Below are 15604 nucleotides of genomic sequence, written 5' to 3' on the forward strand. Positions count from 1 at the left end.
TTAGTTCTTTGGCAGAGCCATGGAGATGAATGAACTGGTCTGTGTGGTGGGGAGGAGGTGTAACACCTAGGGTTCAGAACCCAGTGAAATTCACCACTGCCAACCTTGGGTGTTGGGGAATCTGCTTAGTAGTCCTGGGAGTCAGGAAGTCCTTCCTCAGCCCTTAAGGCAGAGGGTTCAGAATTTGAGCCCATGTCCAAGACCAGATCGAAGCCAACGGTGCCAGAGGAAGAGGAAGCAGAGCAGGGGTGGGGTCAGCGTCCGGGTGAACTTTGAACGGTGGCAAGAGGATTGGTCAGTCAACCACCAGCCATGGTGATGCTGTTTCCCCAGTTCTCTGCAAGGCCCAGTCTCTGGACTGCCCATCTAGGAAGCTGCCCAGGTGCCAGCCACCTCCCCTCATGCCTGCTATTCTGGGTGGCACTCAGCAGGCTCTGAACCATTGGGAATTGGCCTTCTGTTCAACCGTCCAAGGCCTGCCCTAACACCAGCTACCCGTCAAGCACAGGGACCTCCCATCTCCTTCTCCTCCTCGGGAGCTCTCTGTTATCTGCCTCTGTTTATCAGTCTCTGTGTTTGCTTTCAGTTTCCTAGGCCTGCTTGAAGATTACCACAAACTTGGTGGCTTGAAGACACCACTTTTTCTGGCATAAGATGGTGGACGAGAAGGACGTGCGCTCGTTTCTCCTGCGAGAACTCTAAAACCACAACTCGCTGCTGAACAACCGTCCACTGGAGAATGTTGGATCCCACCAAAAAAGACACCCCACGTCCCAGGGCAGAGGAGAAGCCCCAGCAAGATGGTAGAAGGGACGAGATAGCATTTAAAACCAAACCCCTTACCCGCCAGAGATGCTCAGAGGGATCAAACAAACTTGTGTACACCAGGAACCAGAGACCCCACAGAGACTGAGCCAGAACTGTGTTTGGGCATCTCCTGAGGAGGTGCGGGTCAGCAGTGGCCTGCTGCAAGGGCAGGGGCTCTGGCTGCAGCAGACCTGGGTATGGCAAAAGCCCTCTTAGAGGAGGTCGCCATTAATCCTGCCATAGAGCCGCCAGAACTTACACAGGACTGGGAAGCAGACTCTTGGAGGGCACAGCAGAAACTTGTGTGCACTAGGATCCAGGAGCAAGGAACGGCAACCCCACAGGAGACTGACCCAGACTTGGGGCAGAGGCATGGGTTGACGGTGGCCTGCTGCCGGGTCGGGGGCACTGAGTGCGTGGGACCTTCTGAAGGAGGTCGCCATTATCTTCATCACCTCCACCATAGTTTGGCTTCAAATCAAACAACCGGGAGGGAACACAGCCCCAGCCTTCAATAGAAAATTGGATTAAAGATTTACTGAGCATGGCCCCACCCATCAGAATCAGACCCAGTTTCCCACTCTGTCAGTCTTTCCCATCAGGAAGCTTCCATGAGCCTCTTATCCTTCTCCACCAAGGGAAGACAGACTGAAAACCACAGTCACAGGAAACTAACCAATCTGATCACATGAACCACAGCCTTGTCTAACTCAATGAAACTATGAGCCATGCTGTGAAGGGCCACCAAAGATGGACAGGTCATGGTGAAGAGTTCTGACAAAATATGGTCCACTGGAGAAGGGAATAGCAAACCACTTCAGTATTCTTGCCTTGAGAACCCCAAGAACATCATGAAAAGGCAAAAAGATAGGACACTGAAAGGTAAACTCCCCAGGTCAGTAGGTGCCCAATATGCTATTGGACATCAGTGGAGAAATAACTCCAGGAAGAATGAAGAGATGGAGCCAAAGTGAAAATAATCACCCAGTGGATGTGACTGGTGATAGAAGCAGGTTCCAATGCTGTAAAGAGCAATGTTGCATAGGAACCTGGGATGTTAGATCCATGAATCAAGGAAAATTGGAAGTGGTCAAACAGGAGATGGCAAGAGTGAACATCAACACTTTAGGAATCAGTAAACTAAAATGGACTGGAATACGTGAATTTAACTGAGATGACCATTATATCTACTACTGTGGGCAAGAATGCCTTAGAAGAAATGGAGTAGCCATCATAGTCAACAAGAGTCCGAAATGCAGTACCTGGATGAATTTCAAAAACAACAGAATGATCTCTGTTCATTTCCAAGGTAAACCATTCAACATAACAGTAGTCCAAATCTGTGCCCCAACCAGTAATCCTGAAGAAGCTGAAATTGAATGGTTCTGTGAAGACCTACAGGAACTTCTAGAACTAACACCCGAAAAAATTGTCCTTTTCATTATAGGTGACTGGAATGCAAAAGTAGGAAGTCAAGAGATACCTGGAGTAACAGGCAAATTTGGCCTTGGAGTACAAAACGAAGCAGGTCAAAGGCTAACAGAGCTTTGCCAAGAGAACACACTGGTCATAGCAAACACCCTCTTCCAACAACACAGGAGAAGACTCTACACGTGGACATCACCAGATGGTCAACACTGAAATCAGATCAATTATATTCTTTGCAGCCAAAGATGGAGAAGTTCTATACAGCCAGTAAAAGCAAGATGGGGAGCTGACTGTGGCTCAGATCATGAATTCCTTATTGCCAAATTCAGATTTAAATTGAACAAAGTAGGGAAAACCACTAGATCATTCAGGTATGACCGAAATCAAATCCCTTATGATTATACAGTGAAAGTGAGAAATAGAGTCAAGGGATTAGATCTGATAGACAGAGTGCCTGAAGAACTATGGACGGAGGTTCGTGACACTGTACAGGAGACAGGAATCAAGACCATCCCCAAGAAAAAGAAATGCAAAAAGGCAAAATGGTTGTTTGAGGAGGCCTTACAAATAGCTGTGAAAAGAAAAGATACAAACGGCAAAGGAGAAAAGGAAAGATGTACCCATTTGAATGCAGAGTTTCAAAGAATAGCAAGGACAGATACGGAAAGCCTTCCTCAGTGATCAATGCAAAGAAATAGAGGAAAACAATAGAATGGGAAAGACTAGCGATCTCTTGAAGAAAATAGAGATACCAAGGGAACATTTCATGCAAAGATGGGCACAATAAAGGACAGAAATGGTATGGACCTAACAGAAGCAGAAGATATTAAGAAGAGGTGGCAAGAATACACAGAACTATACAAAAAAAATCTTCATGACCCAGATAACCACGATGGTGTGATCACTCACCTAGAGCCAGACATCCTGGAGCGCAAAGTCAAGAGTGCCTTAAGAAGCATCACTATGAACAAAGCTAGTGGAGGTGATGGAATTCCAGTTGAGCTATTTCAAATTCTAAAAGATGATGCTATGAAAGTGCTGCCCTCAATATGCCAGCAAATTTGGAAAACTCAGCAGTGGCCACAGGACTGGAAAAGTTCTGTTTTCATTCCAATCCCAAAGAAAGGCAATGCCAAAGAATGCTCAAACTACTGCCTAATTGCTTTCCTCTCACATGATAGCAAAGTAATGCTCAAAATTCTTCAAGCCAGGCTTCAACAGTACATGAACCGTGAATGTCCAGATGTTCAAGCTGGATTGAGAAAAGGCAGAGGAACCAGAGATCAAATTGGCAGCATCAGTTGGATCATCAAAAAGCAAGAGAGTTCCAGAAAAAATCTGCTTCTGCTTTATTGACTATGCCAAAGCCTTTGACTGTGTGGGTCACAACAAACTGTGGAAAATTCTGAAAAAGATGGGAATACCAGACCACCTGACCTGCCTCCTGAGAAATGTGTATGCAGGTCAAGAAGCAACAGTTAGAACTGGACAGGGAACAATAGACTGGTTCCAAATTAAGAAAGGAGTACGTCAAGTCTCTATATTGTCACCCTGCTTATTTAACTTATATGCAGAGTACATCATGTGAAATGCCAGGCTGGATGAAGCACAAGCTGGAATCAAGATTGCTGGGAGAAATATCAATAACCTCAGATATGCAGAGGACACCACCCTTAGGGCAGAAAGTGAAGAAGAACTAAAGAGCCTCTTGATGAAAGTGAAAGAGGAGAATGAAAAAAGCTTAAAGCTCAACATTCAGAAAACCAAGATCATGGTATCCGGTCCCATCACTTCATGGCAAATAGATGGGGCAACAATGGAAAGAGTGAGAGACTTTGTTTTTGGGCTCCAAAATTATTGCAGATGGTGACTGCAGGCTTGAAATTAAAAGATGTTTGCTTCTTGGAAGAAAAGGTATGACCAACTTAGATAGCATATTACAAAGCAGAGATGTTACTTTGCTAACAAAGGTCCATCTAGTCAAAGCTATGATTTTTCCAGTAGCCATGTATGGATGTGAAAGTTGGACCATAAAGAAAGCTGAGCACTGAAGAATCGATGGTGGTGTTGGAGAAGACTTTTGAGAGTCCCTTGGACAGCAAGGAGATCCAACCAGTCCATCCTAAAGGAGATCAGTCCTGAATATTCATTGGAAGGACTGATGATGAAGCTGAAACTCCAATAGTTTGGCTACTGGATATGAAGAACTGACTCATTGAAAAAGACCCTGATGCTGCAAAGACTGAAGGTGGGAAGAGAACGGAATGACAGAGGATGAGATGGTTGAATGGCATCACCGACTCGACGGACATGAGTTTGAGTAAGCTCCAGGAGTTGGTGATGGACAGGGAGGCCTGTTGTGCTGCAGTCCATGGGGTCACAAAAAGTCGGACATGACTGAGGGACTGAACTGAACTGGTGGCTTAAAATAGTATACATTTGAATGAAATGATGCCATTTGCAGCAACGTAGATACACCTGGCTATTATCATATAAAATGAAGTAAGTCAGACCAAGACAAATATCATATGGTATCTTAGTCACATTTGCTGTGGTTCAGTCACTCAGTCCCCTGAGAAGGCATTCCGAGTCTCTGGGAGTCATGCAGGGTCCTCCACTGCACAGTTTATTTCTCTCCATTTCTTTTTTTTTTTCCATTCATTTTTATTAGTTGGAGGCTAATTACTTTACAGTATTGAAGTGGGTTTTGTCATACATTGACATGAATCAGCCATGGATTTACATGTATTCCCCATCCTGATCCCCCCTCCCACCTCCCTCTCCACCCGATTCCTCTGGGTCTTCCCAGTGCACCAGGCCCAAGCACTTGTCTCATGCATCCAACCTGGGCGGTGATCTGTTTCACTATAGATATTTATCTCCATTTCATTAGGGCTTTTTTTTTCTTCTAGGTTTCTTATTTTGTTCTTTCATTTTGAACATATTCCTCTGTCATCTTATTTTGCGTGATTGCTCTGTCGGTTTACTGCCTAGGGCCGGTTTACTGCCTGGGTCTTGAAGGAGTGTCCTTGTGTGGGAGAGTCTCTCTGCAGTCTTTGTGTGCCCGCTGGCTTTGGTGGGCTCTCAGGTGAGCATGGGCAGTGTCTTCTCTTGGGGGGCACTGGTGGCCAGCACCATGGTGGGAGGTGGGGCTGGTGCTGGAGAGACTAAAGGTGGAACTTAGTACGAGATGCGGGACTTCTCGCAGGCTCAGAGACAGTCTCTGCCCTGTTTGACTGGTCCCTGAGGGTCTAGAGGAGGAGCCCCAGGGAGATGAACTTCTCCCTGGAAAGACAGAGATTTCTGCTTTGCCTGGAGGTGGGGTGGGGGCGGGGCCCTAGGGCCTAGAGCAGCAGTTCTGAGCTGCACCGCCTTCTCCCTGGGCACGGGATGGCAGTCCCTGCCTTGGCTGAGAGGGCGGGTGTAGGACCAGCTTGTGGGGCTGGAGCTGTACTTCTGAGCTGGCTGTCCGTCTCTCTGGTGTGTGTGATGATGGTTATTGCCTGGATGGGGCGCAGGGCTGGCATAGGTCAGGCTGGAGTAGGAGGCCGGTGTGGGCTGGGGAGTGCACTGGCCTGGTCCTGGAAGGCTGGCCGGAGCACCGACAATTTCCAGTCTGCTGCTTCTGTGCCGGGCCTGGGAACGAGCAGATCTGTGTGCACAGTCTCTAAGAGCAGGGTCTCAGCTTCTTGTAACCCTCGGGTAAGCCCCACCGATTTTCAGACCAGCCTAAAGAGGGTTCATCTTCCCAGGGCCAGACCCCAGGGCTAGGGTGTCTAATATGGGGCTCGAGGCCTGCAGTCCTTAGGGAGGGTCCCCAAGCCCCTGACACCTCCCTCCTGTTCTGGGGTGCTCACTAGGCATGTAGGTCCTGACTAGATTATCTTCTCCCCTCCTACAAGACTCTGCATGGTTCTGTATTTATAACCTTGGTTGTGGAAGAGCCATTCTGCTAGTCTTCAGATTGTTCTCAGAAAGAATTTCTTTATAAGTAGATGTAGTTTTGATGTGTTCATGGCAGGAGGTGAACTCAGGGTTTTCCTACTCTGCCGTCTTGATCCTTCCTTTGTTATTGTTATTTAGTTGCTAAGTTGTGTCTGACTCTTTGTGACCCCATGAACTGCAGCACGCCAGGCTTCCCTGTCCTTCACTGTCTCCTGGAGTTTGTTCAAAGTCATGTCCATTGAGTCAGTGATGCCAACCAACCATCTCATCGTCTGTCACCCTCTCTCCTCTTGACCTTAGTTTTCCTCATCACAATTCAAAAGTATGAATTCTTCGGTTCTCAGCCTTCTTTATGGTCCAACTCTCACATGACTACTGGAAAAACCATAGCTTTGACTATACACCTTTATTGGCATCTCTGCTTTTTAGTACGCTGTCTAAGTTTGTCATAGCTGTTCTTCCAAGGAGCAAGCATTTTTTTATTTCATAGCTGCAGTCACCATCTGCTTTGATTTTAGAGCCCAGGGAAAGAAAATATGTCACTGTTTTCACTTTTTCCCCTTCTGCTTGCCATGATAGCCTGATTGGTTTGTGTTAAATCCTTAGTGCCTGGTTTTATGCCTGGAACATGGAACACTCAATAAATGTCTTATTGAATAAATGGATGGAGAGTGGAAATAACAATATTATCTACCTCGTAAGGTTGCTAAGAGGACCAAATGAGAAAATGCAGTTAAAACGCTTGGCCGAGGATGTGACTCAAAGTAAACGTCAGGAAGTGGGAGTTGTTGAGACGCATTGTTTTTGCTGCGGTTGTCACTGCGTCGTCAGCATCCTGATTTCTGAGCACCCTTCTCATCACACCCTCATTCGAATGGAAACTACTTCCCTGCCGTGACCCAACTGCAAAGTGGGCAAGTCCCTCTGTCAGTCAGCAGGCCCTTTCCTCTCCTCAAGGCCGCATAATGCGGTGGATGTGATTTCTTTCCCTTAGGGAATGGGATTCATCACGGAGTGAAGCTTTGCCCTCGAAAAGTTTCCTGGACTAGGCTTGAACTAAATGTGGGAAGCTCAGATAGTCTAGATTTGATTTTCCAGGTCTTCAGAGACCAGTAGAGTCACCACTTCATTGGCCAAAAACAAACAAACAAAAAAAACCATGGAAATAAAGTCAAGTCGTGCTTTGGGGAAGGTGACTAGGAAAGGGGCTGATTTTTTCCCTAAATGTTCAGCCTTTCCTGAAAGAGCCTCTTCTTTGAGGCAAATCTTTTTCTCTGAGTCCATTCTCAGAGTTTCATGAGCCAAGACAGGTAGCAGTCCCATTATCAGACCTGGGTAGACCAAGCGCCCCTCTTTGGGATGAGGACTGGGCAGGCCAAGCCAAGTGCCTGCGCAGAGCCTATGGTCGTCCTTCTAGACGATGATCTGGATGCCTGTGACTTTGGAATTTCCTTGCCCAGATGGCCCTGAGTCACCTCTAGGATCAGTGGATTGCTTGCTCAGGGTTATCCTTTTGAGTAAAGGTGGCATTTGCCACATGAGCAAAAATAAGCCAAAGAGAATGAGGAAAATGTGAAATGGGTGTGGGAGGAAGGGCATGATGGGTATCAGTTAAGACCTGAGAAGTAGCTGCAGCAGTGGCTATTTCACTGGCCTTTTGGAGCATGTTAATGCGTCTCTGGCTTCTGTGGGCCTCCGTCGCCGCGCCCGGGCGGCCGGCAGCGGCAGTGATGGCGCGCTCCTCTCTGGCTGCGGCGCGCTGGCTGCTCACTGTGGCGGCGTCTCCTGTTTCAGGTCGCAGGGTCTGGGGCACTCGGGCTTCTGTAGCTGGGGCACACGAGTTTAGTTGCCCTGCAGCGTGTGGCGTCTGCTCAGAGCGGTGAGTGATGGAACCCACGTGCCCTGCATCGGCAAGCGGATTCTTAACCACGGGACCACCAGGGACGCCCTTTGCTAACCTTCTTAATGGGAATGTTTTAGGAGACCTGCATTTGAAGGACTCGGACCCACTGGCCTTGTTCTTCCCTTTCAGTGTAGAAGTGCACGCATCTTCTTATCACAAGATAGCAGAGGCCCCATGCTGTGGTGGGAAAGCTGGGTATAGAGGAAGGACCTAAGTGGGTCTGAGGGGCCCACGGCGGTGACTGTGGTCGGCACCTTTTATGTGTCTCCCCAGATTCTTGCAGCCCCACCTGTGTCCTGGACCCTGTGCGGTTGCTGCATCCAGGCCAGGCCCCTCGCTAACAGTGAACCGGGTGAGGTTTCTATTACAATTCGCTCACTTATTCACCTAGTTACGTCATGTAGAGACTATTTTAAATCTCAGATGGTCACTTTTCAGCCACTCAGCATGACCCTGACTTTATTCTACTTACTATCCGGCAGGGTGTGCCCATTTAATTCCATCTTAAAACTGAAGACAGATGTCAAGAACAGAATTTTGGACTCTGTGGGAGAAGGTGAGGGTGGGATGATCTGAGAGAATAGCATTGAAACGTGTATATTATCATATGTGAAACAGATCTCCAGTCCAGGTTGGATGGATGAGACAGGGCGCTCAGGGCTGGTGCACTGGGATGACCCTGAGGGATGGGATGGGGAGGGAGGTGGGAGGGGGTTCAGGATGGGAACACATGTACACCCGTGGCTGATTCATGTCAATGTACGGCAAAAACCACCACAATATTGTAAAGTAATTAGCCTCCAATTAAAATAAATAAATTAAAAAAAAAAACCCCAAAACTGAAGACAGAATCAAAAGAAGAATGAGTTTTGAATTAGGTACAATCTCTGTTGATACAGCCAAGAGACAGCACTACTTGAGAAACGGGTATTTATTCTGGCCAGATGATATAAACTAGGATGCAGGTGCCCAGCTGACCTGTGTGTCGGCGGTCACTCACACCAACACCCCAGGAGAGATTTCTATTATCACGGACAGTGGACAGAACAGACTTTGGGTCAAGATAGCTCTGGGCTCGAATTCTCACCCTGTCACTTACATGCTGCTCAGGCAACACTCTCTGTGTGTGTAGGTGTGTGTGTGTGTTTATAGGGGAGATTTCCAGAAGTGGTTTTGCTGATCAAAGGATTAATGCATTTATAATTGACCAGTTGGACCATAGTTCCTCCTCATAGTGCTCTGATACCATTGGTTTGTGTAAGACACCAGTTCTGTTTTATTTGATTCCTTTTCCCCATTTCTTCTTCCATCTCCACCACCAAGTATCCTTCATACATTTTCTTTTTTTTTAGATCTGTGGTTCCTTGAAAAGTATTTAGTGTCTCTGTGTGTATGCTTTTAAATTATACGTAAGACAGTGCACTGTATATTTCCCCTTTTCTTCTGCCAAGATTGAAAAATGGCACAGGCTGCTGGCTTCCTTTGCCAGCACCAGTCTGGCAAAACTACAGATCTGAGGTAGAAACGTGGATTTGAAGAGCTGATGCAGGGTCCTGCAAGGAGGCATGAAGCTGATCTGGACTACTAGGCGTGGGTGTGTAGAACAGGCCAGCTCTGTTCTCCTCTTCCTCTCCTTTGCCCCTTCACCCCAGAAGCCGGAGATGAGGTGCTCAGGTTCTGGAGCTAATAGTGCGTGCATGCTCAGTTGCTCAGTCCAACTGTGTGACCCCACGGACTGTAGCCTGCCAGGCTCCTCTGGCCGTGGGATTTCCCAAGGAACAGTCCTGGAGTAGGTTGCATTTCCTTCTCCAGGGGATCTTCCCCACCCAGGGAGGTAGGAGTAGGGCTGTCCGAAAACCCTGCTGGGGTGAGAAACTGTTGAAAACAATACAGGCTGCTCAGAGACCAGACCAGAAATCATTCCTTCTTTCATCTCATCTTTCACCACGTCCTCCTCCACCGCATCCCCCAATCCCAGGAATGGTTGATTTCAACCTCAGGACATGACTTCCTGCCACGGCTGCTCTTTCCCAGGTGTTTAATGAGGAAACCCTGGGCAGAGCACCTGCTTGGATGGTGGCAAATGGCAATCACCAAAACCAGGACTCATCCGCTCCTCTTGGCCTAGATTCTCCTCGAGGCACACAAGCCACGCCCACTAAGAAGAAGGGGACGTTCTTGACAACGCAGACCATCTGAGCAGAATTATCAGGATGAATGAGCAGAAAAGTAAAATGAGCATGTTAGACATACGTATGTAGATAAGGGAAGATATTAGCACTGTAAGTCAAAGAACAAGAATCATTCAAACAAAATCTAAGTGTAAATGTTAGTTTTGAAGAATATAGTGGTTGAAATGGGAGAATCAGATGAAAAATGACACAGGGGTTTTATTTATTGACTTTTAAAGTGTTTATTAAATTTGTTACAATATTGTTTCTGTTTTATGTTTTGTTTTGTTTTTAGCCACAAGGCATGTGGGATCTTAGCTCACCAACCAGGAATTGAACCTGCACTCCTTGCATTGAACAGTGAAGTCTTAACCACTGGACCGCCAGGGACATCCCTGACACAGGGATTATAGATTGAGAAATCCTCCTAGGAAGAAATGTAAAGAGAAAATATTGAAAATAGAAAATAAAATCTAAGACGTGTGGAAGATAGATGTGTCAATATCCAGATAATAGAAGTCTCAGAAGAAAAGAGGAAAAATGGAGGAGAGGAAATATTCAAAGAAGCAATATAAAATTCTTGTACTTAAAGGTGAAAGGACCTAAGAATGCATACAGGAAAGATAAGGGAGAACTGATAAATAGACATATTGCAATGAAAATTAAGACCATCAAAGACAAAGAGGAAAATTCTTCTTTTTCTTAATTGAAATACCCTGTTAGCTTTAGGGGCACAACCTGCTGACTTGATATTACTGTACATTACTAGATCATCACTATGTTACATGTACTCACCATCTGTCACTACAAAGTTATTGCAATATTACTGACTGTATTCTCCATGCTGTGGAGACATGACATTTATTTTGTAACTGGAAGTTAGTTTGCCCCTCTTAGTCCCTGTTCTGTTTCCCTCATCTCCTATTTAAACACACTCCTACCCTCTGGCAATCTTTGTATATAAGTCTGTTTCTGCTTTTATTATGTTTGTTCACTTGTTTTGTTTTTAGATTCCACTTTCAAGTGAAATCACATGGTATTTGTTTTTCTCTGTCAAAATTATTTCACTTAGCATAATACCCTCTAGGTTCATTGATGTTGTCAGAAATAGGAAGATTCTTTTTTAAGGCCAAATAATATTCCATTGTACAAGTAAACTGTATCCTTTTTATCCACTCAACTCTTGATGGGTACTTTGGTTGCTTCCGTCTCTTGGCTATTGTAAGCAATGCTGCAATAAACATAGGGATGCAAATGTCTTTTCCAATTAGTCTTTCTGTTTTCTTCAGAAAAATATCCAGAAGTGGAATTGCTAGATTGTATGGTAGTCCTATTTTTAATAATTTGAAGAACCTCCGTACTATTTTCCACAGTGGCTGCACCAACGTACATGCCCATCAACAGTGTACAACTGCTCCCTTTTCACGACATTCTCACCAACACCTGCTATTTGTTGTCTGTTTGATAATAGTCATTTTGCAGATGTAAAGTGATACCTCATTGTGGTTTTGCTTTGCATTTCTGTGATGAGTAGTGATGTTGGCTGTCTGTATGTTTTCTTTGGAAAAATGTCTATTCATGTTATCTGCCCATGTTTAAATCAGGTTGTTTTTATGATGTTGAGTTTTATGGTTTTTTTGTATATTTTGGATATTAACTCCCTATCAGATATGTCATTTGCAAATATCTTCTTCCATTCAGTAGGCTGCCTTTTCATCTTGTTGATAGTTTCCTTTGCTGCACAAAAGCTTTTCCATTTGATATTTATTTATTTTTGCTTTTGTTTTCCTCTCCCAAGGAGACAGACCCCAAAAAGTTGCTAAGACTGATGTCAAAGAGCATACTGCCTATGTTTCTCTCTAGGAATTTTATGGTTTCAGGGCTTACATTTAAGTCTTTCATTCATTTTGAGTTTATTTTTGTGTATGGTATCAGAAAGCAGTCCACTTTGATTATTCTGCCCACAACTGTCCAGTTTTCCCAGCACCATTTACTGAAGAGTCTTTTTCCCTGTTATATAATCTTGTCATCTCCATTGTAGATTGATTGCCCATCTAAGTATAAGTTTACTCCTAGGCTCTCTGTTTTGTTCCACTGATTATGAATCTGTGTTTGTGCCAGTATCAGACATTTTGGAAACACACAGTGTTTACCCTCTGTAGCTTTGTAGTATAGTTTGAAATCAGTGAGCCTGATTTCTCTAGCTTTTTTCTTTCTAAAGATTGTTTTGACCATTCAGAGTCTTTTTGTTTTTCATAAAATTTAAAATTATTTGTTCTAGTTTTGTGAAAAAATTCTATTGGTGTTCTGATAGGAATTGAATTGATTCTCTGTGTTGCCTTGAGTAGTATGGTCATTTTAGTAATATTAATTCTTCCAATCCAGTGGGCACCATATATTTTCCCCTTTTTTGTGTCATCTTCAATTTCTTTCATCAATATCTTATAGTTTTATGACTACAGGTCTTTTACCTCATTGGTTTGATTTATTCCTAAGTATTTTATTCTTTTGATGCAATTGTAAATGGGATTGGTTTTCATAATTTCTCTTTCTGATAGTTCATTGTTAGTGTATAGAAATGCAGCATATTTCTGCACATTAATTTGTATCTCATAACATCACTGAATTCATTTCTTAGTTTGATGTGGGTTTTTTTGTGGGATCTTAAGAGTTTTCTATATATAGTATCATGCCATGTGCAAACAGTAACAATTTTACTTTTTCCCTTCCAATTTGAATTCTTTTTATTTCTTTTTCTTGTCTGATTGTTGTGGTTAGAACTTCCAATACTGTTTTGAACAAAAGTAGTGAGAGTAAGCATCCTTGTCTTATTCTTGATGTAAGAGGAAACACTTTCAGCTTTCCACTGTTGAGTCTGATGTTAGCTATAGGTTTGCCATTGTTCTTGTTTAGATGCTAAGCCCTGCCTGACTTGTTTGTGACCCCATGAACCGTAGCCCGCCAGGCTCCTCCGTCCATGGGATTTCCCAGACAAGAATACTGGAGTGAGTTGCCATTTCCTTCTCCAGGGGAATCTTCCCAACCCAGGGTTTGAACTTGCATCTCCTGCACTAACGGGCAGATTCTTTACCTCTGAGCCACCAGGGAAGCCTTGTAGGTTTGGCCATTATTACGCTGAGGTTCAGTTAAGTTCAGTCACTCAGCATGTGCGACTCTTTGTGACCCCATGGACTGCAGTACACCAGGCTTTCCCGTCCATCACCAACTCCCGGAGCTTGCTCAAACTCATGTCCATCGGGTCGGTGTTGCCATCCAACCATCTCATTGAGAAGGTAACAGGCAGGAAGGCTAGGGGCCCCCAAATGGAGAAAATAGGCTGCAAGTGTCAGATTTTTTTTCCATTCTCTATACAAAAAAGGAAGTTTCTTTTAAAATTCTGTGTTGCCATGACGACACTTGGTTCCACCTGAGCTTAACTTTTCTCAAATCTTGAGCTAACCAATACGTTTTTCTTATGACAATGTTTTTTCTTAAGCTATGTCAGTGAACTATGCATTTACCTTAGATTCTGTCTTTCTTCAAGTTGGTTCTGCCTAAGACTCAGAACTGACTTGACAAATCAATATGTTTTACTCAACAAACCAGTATGTTTTACTCTTGCAAATATTCTCTTAAGCTATGTTAATGAGACTATGTATTTGCTTAGAAACCTGCCTTTCTTCAAGATTCATGTCAATCGTTTTATGGCCCGGGATGACTCACCTTCTGCCAATGTTATCTCAAAATGCATGTTGTAGGTGAGGGGCCTGGTGCCACTCTCTGAGATTTGAGACTTTTCCTTTCTCTAATTAGCAGCCTGCTAGTAGGTATATAACTTACTGCTAAAGACTAGCAGGGGGCACTCTTTCTGCCCCCTTCTGGTGTATATGTCAGGAGCTTTGTCTATCTCTTTTATACTTTAATAAAACTTTATCACACAAAAGCTCTGAGTGATCAAGCCTTTTCACTGGCCCCAGATTGAATTCCTCTCCTCTGGAGGCCAAGAATCCCAGTGTCTTTCACGGCTCAGCAACAATCTTTCATCATCCTCTGTCATCCCCTTCTCCTCCTGCCTTCAATCTTTCCCAGCATCATGGTCTTTTCTAGTGAGTTACTTCTTTGCATCAGGTGGCCAAAGAATAGGAGCTTCAGTTTCAGCATCAGTCCTTCCAATGAATATTCAGGACTGATTTCCTTCAGGATGGACTGGTTAGATCTCCTTGCAGTCCAATGGACTCTCAAGAGTCTTCTCCAACACTACAGTTCAAAAGCATCAATTATTCACAGTCAAAAGCATCAATATGGTGAGGTATGTTCCCTCTATGCCCACTTTGTGGAAAGTTTTTTTTTTTTTAATCATACATCAATGTTGAATTTTGTCAATAGGTTTTAATGCATCTATTGAGATGATCATATAATTTTTATTCTTCAATTTGTTAATATAGTATATCATCTCAATTGAATTTCAAATATTGAACTATCCTTGCATCCCGTGATAAATTTCACTTGATCATTGTGTATAATCTTTTAAATGTTTTATTGAATTCAGCTTGCCAATATTTTGTTCAGGATTTTTGCATCTATGTTCATCAGTGATATTTGCCTGTAATTTTCTCTTTTTGTGATATCGTTGTTGGGTTTTGATATCAGGGTGATGCTGATGGTCTCTAGAATGTGTTCAGAAGTATTCCTTCCTCTTCAATTTTTTCGAATAGTTTAAGAAGGATAAGTACTAACTCTTCTATAAATGTTTGGTAGAATTCACCTGTGAAACTATCTGGTCTTGGCAATTTGACAGAGGAATTTTATATTCATTGAGTCAAATAGTAGAACATTTGGGTTTATATTTTGTAAGTGTTTTATTTTGTGAAAGTAGTGATCTGAGCAGATCAAAGACCAGAAGGTCTGGTCTTTCACCAAAGATAGTTTGGGAAGCACCAGATTTGACGAAGGATTGGCATGCTTTTCCTGCAGAAGGCCATACATTCTCTGTTGCAGCTCCTTAACTATGCTGTTGTAACATCTAAGCAGCCACATGAAATGGATTTTGGACAAAATGAAACCAAATGAGACTATTTATTGTCACTAAAATTTAAATTTTATGTCATTTTAATGTATCACAAATATTATTCTTCTTTTGATGTTTTTTCAACCAAAAGCCATTCTTTGCTTGCAAGCTGTACAAAAACAGGCAGTGGATAGATTTGGCCAGGCTGTTTTCCAATCCCTGGATTAGACTATAGTGTCTCTAATAATTGGTGTTTGTCTTAGGGAGAGAAATGTTTGTATGTGTTTGATGATGCTAATTTTTAAATGGGAAGTACATTCATACTGCTAAAAAACAAAACAA

This window comes from Dama dama, chromosome 8, assembly GCF_033118175.1.
Source record: "Dama dama isolate Ldn47 chromosome 8, ASM3311817v1, whole genome shotgun sequence".
Classification (NCBI taxonomy): Eukaryota; Metazoa; Chordata; class Mammalia; order Artiodactyla; family Cervidae; genus Dama; species Dama dama.